The following is a 10,626-nucleotide window of genomic DNA, read 5'->3' on the forward strand; positions in this document are numbered from 1 at the left end:
TGTGCGGTGCGTTGGACCAATTCAGTAGTGAGGCTACGTTGAGACTGTTAGTAATGAATCATTGCCAGTGAATCACAGTAAACCCTCGAGCCGGCCGGTTTCCGCCCGGCCGTGGGCTTTTCGGCTTTACTCGGGGTCGGGGCAGGACAGCGCCGGCGCCGCACGATAAAACGGCCTGGTCAGGCCAGCTGAGCCAGGGCCGCTCTCTCAGGAGCGGGCCGCGGCCAGCGGCCGGCCGGCTGCCAGCGGGCGGGGTCACCTGCAGGGCTGACTAGTGGGGACGGGGTCTGGTGCGGGGCTGACTAGTGGGGACGGGGTCTGGTGCGGGGCTGACCATTGAGGACGGGGTCACCTGCAGGGCTGACTAGTGGGGACGGAGTCTGGTGCGGGGCTGACCATTGAGGACGGGGTCACCTGCAGGGCTGACTAGTGGGGACGGGGTCTGGTGCGGGGCTGACCATTGGGGACGGGGTCACCTGCAGGGCTGACTAGTGGGGACGGGGTCTGGTGCGGGGCTGACCATTGAGGACGGGGTCACCTGCAGGGCTGACTAGTGGGGACGGGGTCTGGTGCGGGGCTGACCATTGGGGACGGGGTCACCTGCAGGGCTGACTAGTGGGGACGGGGTCTGGTGCGGGGCTGACCATTGAGGACGGGGTCACCTGCAGGGCTGACTAGTGGGGACGGGGTCTGGTGCGGGGCTGACCAGTGGGGACGGGGTCTGGTGCGGGGCTGACCATTGGGGACGGGGTCACCTGCAGGGCTGACTAGTGGGGACGGGGTCTGGTGCGGGGCTGACCATTGGGGACGGGGTCACCTGCAGGGCTGACTAGTGGGGACGGGGTCTGGTGCGGGGCTGTCCATTGAGGACGGGGTCACCTGCAGGGCTGACTAGTGGGGACGGGGTCTGGTGCGGGACTGACCATTGGGGACGGGGTCACCTGCAGGGCTGACCATTGGGGACGGGGTCACCTGCAGGGCTGACTAGTGGGGACGGGGTCTGGTGCGGGGCTGACCAGTGGGGACGGGGTCTGGTGCGGGGCTGACCATTGAGGACGGGGTCACCTGCAGGGCTGACTAGTGGGGACGGGGTCTGGTGCGGGGCTGACCATTGAGGACGGGGTCACCTGCAGGGCTGACCAGTGGGGACGGGGTCTGGTGCGGGGCTGACCATTGAGGACGGGGTCACCTGCAGGGCTGACCAGTGGGGACGGGGGTCTGGTGCGGGGCTGACCATTGAGGACGGGGTCACCTGCAGGGCTGACCAGTGAGGACGGGGTCACCTGCAGGGCTGACAAGTGAGGACGGGGTCTGGTGCGGGGCTGACCAGTGGGGACGGGGTCCTGTGCGGGGCTGACCAGTGGGGACGGGGTCCTGTGCAGGGCTGACCAGTGAGGACGGGATCACCTGCAGGATTGACCAGTGAGGGCGGGGTCACCTACAGGGCTGACCATTGAGGACGGGGTCACCTACAGGGCTGACCATTGAGGACGGGGTCACCTGCGGGGCTGACCAGTGAGGACGGGGTCACCTGCGGGGCTGACCAGTGAGGACGGGGTCACCTGCGGGGCTGACCATTGAGGACGAGGTCACCTGCGGGACTGGTCAGAAAGGGCGGGGTCCCACGCAGGGCTGGCCAGTGGCACAGAGGGAGGGCGCCCAGATTACGGAGATCGGCGCCAATTTTGCACTCGATTTTAGTGTCTCGCTGTTTCGGCTACCATCGGCTATCCGCGCGGATCGCCGTCAGCTGTTTTAGGACGTCTCAGCTATCGGTGGCGTATGTTTGCGAGGTCATGACCTCTGCTCAACTTGTGACCTGCGCTGGATGCATAATCTCTTGTTTGGGCGACATGACCGCAGCCTCGCTTGGTCTTCCCGCTGGCTTAACATTGTCAACCAACAGATGATCACGTCAGATTATGACCGCGTCCTGCCTCGTTCGGTTCGCTGATCCGCTGCCGTCCGCGGGCTGTGATGCCCAGTTCAGCCGCTCGTGAGACAGGCGTGGCTGACGTGACGCGTGGCGGCTGCGGCGGCGGCCGTTCCCGTGGAGCCGCGGCGTGACGCCCTCTGCCGTCACGGCGTACCGCCCAGGCTCCGGCCGCAGGCGGCACGTGACCCGCTGCGGGGCCGGCAGTCGCCTCCATCCTGCGCGCCCTCCTGGCTGTGGCCGGCGGGTGGGCACGCCCGCCGGCCGGTCGCTCAGGCGCCGCGCCCACCGGGCTTTGATTTAGGCTGGCGCTCCGGCTCCTCGCCGCTGACAAACGATGGCGACAACCGAAGTGGCCGTGTCAAATGACGGAGAGTTATCGGACACTGGCGGCGTCGGACGGGCTGCAGCGGCCCTATTGCCGCCGGCCGGGGCCGTTGTCGGGTGACACTGGAGCTCGCGGTGGCCGATGCGCTGCCGAATGGTGCACGCCGGCCGGCATGTTGGTCCGACAGCGGTCAAACGCCTCGCAGCCACGGGGATCACTGCTTAGTCGTGTTGCCAGACCGTGGCCGCTCAAGCCGTTGTGGAGTCACCCTGACTCGTATTAGCGGCATGGTTCTGTTAGCAGTAGCCGGCTGAGTGGAGCCGGTGTCGTATTCGCGCGTTGCCACTGAGGGACGGGCCTGGGGCGCCGCGGCTTACAGTCCCCACGCGGCCAGCCGGGCTGGGGCTGGTTATCAGCCGGGATCATGTCCGACGGTAACTGAAGCCAGCACTGGAGTGGCCAGTGAAGTCGCGCCGTACACCTTATTGCTCCTGCGGGGCAGCACAAAGGGTGGCGTCGTGACGGGCACCACCGGTGGAGGCAGACGCGCCTGCCCTGAGTCACTGGCGGCGTCTCCCAGTTCGGACCGACGTCTGCAGACTGGGGCCCTGGGTCCGACGTCGCTAGTCTGCTGCCGTCTCCGGACTGGTATCCACGGATCGGCGTCGGCTGTGCGTCACGTATGGGCGGTAGCCGCAGGACCTCTGGCCGTATGGGCGGTAGCCGCAGGACCTCTGGCCGTATGGGCGGTAGCCGCAGGACCTCTGGCCGTATGGGCGGTAGCCGCAGGACCTCTGGCCGTATGCACGGTAGCCGCAGGACCTCTGGCCCAATGCTGCAGCAGTGTGGCGGGGATTGCCCGGGGACTGCACGCCCGGCGCTGCTCCGACCGCCTCGATAAGGACGCGTCACACGCCCGGCTTGCGTTGTATCTGACGGTGTTCGGTACCCGCCTGGCGCGGCAAAGGTCATTCTTGTCATCGGGGGATGTTTTAGCAGAGTTCTGAGACCAGAGAGAGGTTACTGATGGCGGCGCTGTTCAATCGGTCACCTGGGGCGCCATCCACACCACCGTCAGGCCTGCCGTCGGAGCACCACAGGTGTTCGGACAGTCCTTGCGAAGGTTATTGGCTCACTTGGCTTTTTGCTGGAGATCGGGCGCTGAGTGTATGACGCCACTGCGTGCTTTCTCCTGGAGATGACACAGACGGCGCGCTCTGTAGGGGAGGGAGGAGGGAGGGGGGGGGGGGGGGCAGACTGACAGGTGGCGGCGCTGGGTGTGGTCAGCTGGCCGTTTCATCACCATCAGGACGGTCCGGCCACGCGCGACCGGCCAGGACGGCGGACCGGGCATGCGCCCGGGTAGAGGGCGGCGGCGCTGATCAAACTGACTGTCGTCTAGACTGAGGCAGTCCTGGCCGTACAGGCACGCCCCTGCACGCCGCGGTCACACCGCGCCTGCCGCCCGCACCTCCCAGATGCCCCTCTCTTACCGCCGCCCTCGCACGCTGCGGTCACACCGCGCCTGCTGTTCGCACCTCCCAGATACCCCTCTCACACCATCACCCTCGCACACCGCGGTCACACCGCACCTGCCGCCCGCACTTCCCAGGCACCCCTCTCCCACCACCGCCCTCGCACGCCGCGGTCACGCCGCACCTGGCGTTCGCACCTCCCAGGTACCCCTCTCGCACCATCACCCTCGCACACCGCGGTCACACCGCGCCTGCTGTTCGCACTTCCTAAGTACGTCTCCCCCTTCCCATCACCGCCACCGGACACTATTTCTCCGCGTCGCCTTCGTGCAACGCTGTTCCATTTTTGTGTGTGAAGGTGGTGCGTTGTAAAGATATGCTGGAAGTCGGCGGCTTGAGGGGAGGATTCGTTTCGATACATAGCTGTTATTTATGAAAGTTTGCTGCTTACCACGCCTCGGGGGAGGGATGGGTCAATTTGACCCCCTTAAAGTTTTCCAGAATGCCTTCAAGGTAACTGAATGGCCTATCTTGTAATACAAAAATTCAATGTGGTTTTTAAAGTTACTGACCTGTAGCAGGCCAACTCTGACCATGGTTGTCAGCAAACGTGCTTCTGGGGGAATCATTTGTGCTTGTGCCACCACAGGGTGTTGGCCATTGTCATACAACTTGCAGCAGGCTGTAGCAGGCCACCTCAGCCCGTGGTCGTCAGCCAACGTACTTCTGGGGGAATAATTTGTGCTTATGCCACCACAAGGTGTTGGCCATTGTCATACAACTTAAGACGGTTTCTTAGACAATCAAACAATCAAAGGTAGGATAACAAGGCATTCTGTTGACCTTGTGTCGGGATGCAGGTCAGATCTAGCTCAAAACTCAACAATTTGCACTGGAAAACCTGCTTTGTAGGGTAGCCTTTGGCAATCGCATTCAATTCCTTGATCATGAGGATGTGAACAGACTTCTTAGTTTGACTTTATGAAGGCATGAAGAGCCTGAAATGACTTCAGTTAACCTCTTGCGTTAAGAGACATGCCGCCTAGAGTAGTTAGTGATGCCGATTGTTTGGTGAAATATCAAACTAATCTCGAAGATTGTTTTACCGTCTTCACCCTGTGTAGAACAGATAGGGGCATTTTCCTGGTATGACCCGAGCGACTTACTTACAAAAATTGCATAGCTTAAAGCTGGTTGCATGAGAAGTTTTGGGGCACTTCGGATACCGGTCTCGAGCTTAAACCCTGTTAAAGCTTCCTCGACCCGAAGGTCACGACCCGTTTGCTATTCCGTCGTGGGAGCAGCGTCGGCTCGCTGTTGGGCGTGGGAGCAGCGCCGCCGGCCGGCCGCGTGCCTGGGTCACGGCGTCGCTCAGTGTCAGGCGCTGTCGCCGCTGTCAGGCGCGGCGCCTGGTGCGGGCGGGCCGCCGCGTGTTTGCGTCGCTGGAATGGCCGGCACGCGCCGCCGCCTGTCCGGCCGCCCAGTGTCCCCGCCTCATTGGGGGCAATCGAGCTGGCGGCGGTGCGGTCCGGCCGGCGCCGGTCAGGGCGGGGCACCGCCGACACGCTGTCAGAGGCCGTCCGGCGACGGTGTCGGAGCCGGGATCTGCCTGGGCCGAAGGCATCAGACGCCGCCGGCGAGCCAATTAATCAGGCATCGACCGACGGCCGGCGTCAGCGGCGCCGCTCCGTGTCAGCGCGGTCGGCTGCATCGCCGCCGGTCGTGCCGGCCTCGACCCGCAAGGACGTCCTGGCGCGTGCTGGACGTGTCGTGCGGCCGCGCGGACGTGCAGCATCACGGCAGCGCGGCACGCCCGGCCGGGCGCGGTGGCAGCCGACCCGCCACGGCCTGCGGGAGACGCGGCGACCGACAGAGGTGACGCCGGCCAGGTCACAGACGGGGGGTGACGCCGGCCAGGTCACAGACGGGGGTTGACGCCGGCCAGGTCGCAGACGGGGTTGACGCCGGCCAGGTCACAGACGGGGGTTGACGCCGGCCAGGTCGCAGACGGGGGTTGACGCCGGCCAGGTCGCAGACGTGGTTGACGCCGGCCAGGTCACAGACGGGGGTTGACGCCGGCCAGGTCGCAGACGGGGGGTGACGCCGGCCAGGTCACAGACGGGGGTTGACGCCGGCCAGGTCACAGACGGGGGTTGACGCCGGCCAGGTCACAGACGGGGGTTGACACCGGCCAGGTCACAGACGGGGGGTGACGCCGGTCGGTCACAGACGAGCACGTCGCCCGCTAGATGAGGCTCGGCGGCCCTGCAGTACCTGCACTCATCTGTCGCGGGCCACTACCGTCCCCAGCCACCAGGTGACCGTGACGTCGGTTGATCCGCCAGCTGATGACGATCCTGGTGGGGAGGGGCCGCCCTCCTCCTCCGGGGGTGGAGTGTGGGACAGTCGGGTGTGTCTCGGCGGAGACGAGGGGCCCGGGCCCTGTCTGAGCGTGTCAGAGCACGGGCCTCGGCGGATGTCTGGGCTGTGGTAGACCGGTCGGGCTCGGAGCGGCCCACCGCCGGACCGCACGCCGCTGACCAGGCCCCGCCGTCGTCGCCGATCGTCGGACGCCGCGTCAGAGGCTGGTCCGGGCTTCCACGGTCGCAGTCCCCTGAGGGCGGCGCGGGGCGTCCCCTGACTCACCCCGCCGACACCGGCACGTGCGGGCCGAGCCGATTCCGACGCGGGAGAAGTCCCGCATGGCCGGCCGCGGCGGTGACGCGGAAGGTGCGGACCGACAGCCGTCCGCGAGGTCCCGGTGCCGCCCGACGCTGGAGCGGGCTTACTGGCTGCGGCTTGCGGCCTGTCCCGTTCGCGGCCGCCCTAGCCCCGCCGTCGTGCCGAGGCTGTCAATTCGTGTCATCTTACGTGGATGACGTATGATGATTATCAGTTTGCGCGAACTGGCGACAAATTAGTGCAGACACATTTCATTCACTTACCGATAGATATCGGCGTAACTAATCTAAACATTTGCGAACGGGGCCGTCGCATTTTTGTGTCGTTGCAAGGCACGTCCAATTGTGAGAAATTTGAGCTTGACATCTCAAGATAACCATGGCAAGCGTGTTGCACGATCACGGTGTGCCGCGTGTCTGTCAGATTACGGTGGGCGGCCGGCCACGGGCGCCAGTCCGTGACTGTGACCAGTCACTGCCCTCCGCCGGGTACGGCCGGTGGTCGGCGGCGGCAGCGACGGAGGCGGCCATGTCCGTCCGGCCGCCGCCGTTCACCCCGTGTTTGAACGTGAGCGGCTGTGTTTGATCTGCCGGAGGCGACCGTCGCGCCAGGTGGGCCGGCACGCCGTACCACCGGGCTGGGGTCCAGGCGGTGAACGTCGACTCCAGACGGGGCTGGTGACGCGCTGCTGCGATCGGCGCGCAGCCGCCTGACCAGCCACGGACCGGAACCCGCCGGCGGCCCCTGCCCGCCGCCACGTGGCCGCCCAGGTGTGCGGGCACACCGCGAGCCGGGAGCGCAGCTGGGCGGCGGCCCGAGGGCGGCGACGGACGTGTCGTCGCTGCCGGCGCCGGCGCCCCGGCTCCGATCAGCTGCTGACGGCGAGCGTGCTGGCCGAGCGGTCCGGTCCAGTCCGGCCTGGCCGCCGTCCCGCGCCCATCGATCCCGGCCGGCGTGAGCTGGCGGCGCCGGCCGGCCGCGGAGCGAAGCTCACAGGCGGCGCGGCGCACACCCCGCAGGCCGACCTGAGGCGGACTCCGCGACCGGACGTGTGCCCGGCTGGTGCCGCTCTGAGGTGGGGGGGGGGGGGGGGGACGAGCGTCGAGCGTCTCCATCGTCGCTCTCTCCCTCTGCCCCTGCGCCGCGCCACCGGTCCGGGTCGGGCGGCCGGCTCATTAGCTGCCGGCCGGCGGCGGCGGGTTTATCTTATCGCCTAGCGGCCCGCTGCGGCGCCGCCGATACCCGGTGTCAATAGCTGATAGGGCGCGACGCGCTGGAGCGTCCCGCCTGGAACGGCCGTCCCCAGCCTACGCCAGGCCGTTGACCCGGCCCTGCGCTCCGATTATGTGTCACTGCCCGGGGGCAACGTCTCGGAGGTGCGCCGGCGCGGCCGCCACACACCGGCCTCCCGGAGCCGGTCGCCCCCGACAGCTCCGTGGCTGTCGTGCGTCGCCGAGCCGCCGGCGCGGCCGCCACACACCGGCCTCCCAGAGCCGGTCGCCCCCGACAGCTCCGTGGCTGTCGTGCGTCGCCGACCGCCGGCGCGGCCGCCACACACCGGCCTCCCAGAGCCGGTCGCCCCCGGCAGCTCCGTGGCTGTCGTGCATCGCCGAGCCGCCGGCGCGGCCGCCACACACCGGCCTCCCAGAGCCGGTCGCCCCTGGCAGCTCCGTGGCTGTCGTGCGTCGCCGAGCCGACGGTGCTCCCTGACGTCAACCCGCTCTGGGAGAGGGCCGGCCCATTACAGCGGCGTGGCCACATGAGGCGGCCGCTCGGCCAGCGCCAGCGGCCGCCCCGCTGGTGCGCCGCTGCCGGGATCGAGTGACCGCTCCCAGGCGGTTCGCATCGGCGCGGCCCGACGGGTCTGGGCGGCCTGGCGCGCCAGCGAGGCCTGCACCGACGGCCAGACGCTCGGCAGGGCCTGGCGGAGATGGTCTGCACCGTGTGCCCGCACACAGACCACCAGGCAGAAGCCGTCGGCGTTTATTAGATGAGCGCCCTTTGTTAGCCGCATTGTGCAGCGCTGGAGGCAACAAAGGGATCTGAATTTTGCGAGACGGCTTGACTAAGTTGTCGGATAGAATCGTTGGGTCGTCGCGCTCCCCATTGTTCAGGTGAAAGGAGCCATTGTCGAGGGCGCCGTGTCCGGGCCATCCGATACGGCACCCGTGCGGAGGTGGCGGCGCGGCTGGCCCCGGCTCCATGAACTGCCCAGTCTCAGCTTCAGCGCGGACAATGGCGTCTGCCGTCGCGTGCTCGCCGGCCAGACCGGCGGACCCGTTTGAGACTGACCGGCCATCTCGGCGCTGCTGCAGAGGGCCGGCTCAGGCCACTGGCTGCCAATCCATGAACGCTGCACGGCGCCCCAGTCGGCGGCTCCCTCGGCGCCCCCCCCCCCTCGGTGGCTCCCTTGATCACCCGTCGGTGACTCCCTCGGTCCCCCATCAGCGGCTCCCTCGGTCACCCGTCAGCAGCTCCCTCGGTCACCCGTCGGTGACTCCCTCGGTCCCCCATCAGCGGCTTCCCTCGGTCACCCGTCGGCGGCTCTCTCGGTCCCCCATCGGCGGTTCTCTCGTCCCCCCCCCCCCCCGTCGGCGGCTCCCTCGACGTCCTGTCGGTGGCCCCTTCGGTCCCCTTTCGGCGGTTCCCTTCGCCCACCGTCGATGGCTCCCTCGGCCCCCATCGGCGGCTCCCTCGGCCCTCCATCGGCGGCTCCCTCGGCCCCCGTCGGCGGCTCCCTCGGCCCCCCCCCGTCGGCGGCTTCCTCGACCCCCCATGGACGGGTTCCTCGGCCCTCCGCGAGCGGCTCCCTCGGCCCCCCATCGACGGCTCCCTCGGTCACTCGTCAGCAGCCCCCTCGGCCCCCCCCCGTCGGCGGCTCCCTCCGCCAGCAGCTCCCTCGGCCCCCCCATCGACGGCTCCCTCGGTCACTTGTCAGCAGCCCCCTCGGCCCCCCCCCCCGTCGGCGGCTCCCTCGGCCCCCCATCGACGGCTCCCTCGGTCACTCGTCAGCAGCCCCCTCGGCCCCCCCCGTCGGCGGCTCCCTCCGCCAGCGGCTCCCTCGGTCCCCCATCGGCGGCTCCCTCGGTCACTCGTCGGCAGGCCCCTCGGCCCCCCCCCCGCCGTCGGCGGCTTCTTCGGCCTTCCGTCGGCGGCTCCCTCGATCCTCCATGGACGGATTCCTCGACACCAGCCGGTAACTCCCTCGGCTCCCTCGGTGCCTCCCTCGGCCCCTCCCAAGATGCTTCAGCACGTGGTGAGCGCCTGGCACGGTTCGTCGTCCGGCCACCGTCACAGCTCTGGGTGGCTGGTAGTGTACCGGTTTTGTGTGACATGAACGTCCGAGCTGTGCGAATCCAGAAGCCGTTTTCACTTTAGGTCTTTCGATGTGGGTGCCGCATGGGTTTTCGGTAAACCGGATGTGGGATTACCCACGCGCCGGCCGCTCCCACGGCTGTCGTGAGGCGGCGCTGGGCCTGCCACCAGGCCGGCTCCGAGCTAAGCGCCCTCGCCGCCGCCCCGCTGAGAGACCCGGCCGCACGCTGCCAGGTCAGGTCCCCTAACCGGTGACAGGTCAGCGAGGTCACCACACTGATGCCGAGCGGGGAGCCGCGTAGTCCGGGCTACCAGCTGACCCTTGCCCGCCGACCACCCGTTGGCACCACTCGTGGCAGGAGGGGCAGCGCTGGTACCACTTGTGGTGGGAGGGGCTGCGCTGCTGTCGGGCGGTGGGCACATACGTGCGTGGTGGGAGGGGCGGCGCTGCTGTCGGGCGTAGGGCACACACGTGCGTGGTGGGAGGGACAGCGCTGCTGTCGGGCGGTGGGCACACACGTGCGTAGCAAGAGGGCAGCGCTGGTACCACTCGTGAGAGAGGCAGCGCTGCTGTCGGGCGGTGGGCACATACGTGCGTGGTGGGAGGGGCGGCGCTGCTGTCTGGCGGTGGGCACACACGTGTGTGGCAGGAACGGCAGCGCTGCTGTCGGGTGGTGGGCACACACGTGCTCCTCCGACCCCAGTGAGGCGCCGTCTGCCCCGCGGCCGCACACACCGCCGATGATGTGTGCTGGCCTTGTTTACTCGAGCCGGCGGCCGGTCCAGGCGATAGTTGGCTGCTGGCAAGGCAGCCCGAGGAAGCTGGCGGACGCCGCTCTGTGGCCGCCTGCCTGGCCATGGCAAGCTTGGACGCTGCTCTGTCGCCGCTTGCC

This window comes from Pollicipes pollicipes, unplaced genomic scaffold (assembly GCF_011947565.3).
Source record: "Pollicipes pollicipes isolate AB1234 unplaced genomic scaffold, Ppol_2.1 Scaffold_7078;HRSCAF=8392_pilon_pilon_pilon, whole genome shotgun sequence".
NCBI classification, from domain to species: domain Eukaryota; kingdom Metazoa; phylum Arthropoda; class Thecostraca; order Pollicipedomorpha; family Pollicipedidae; genus Pollicipes; species Pollicipes pollicipes.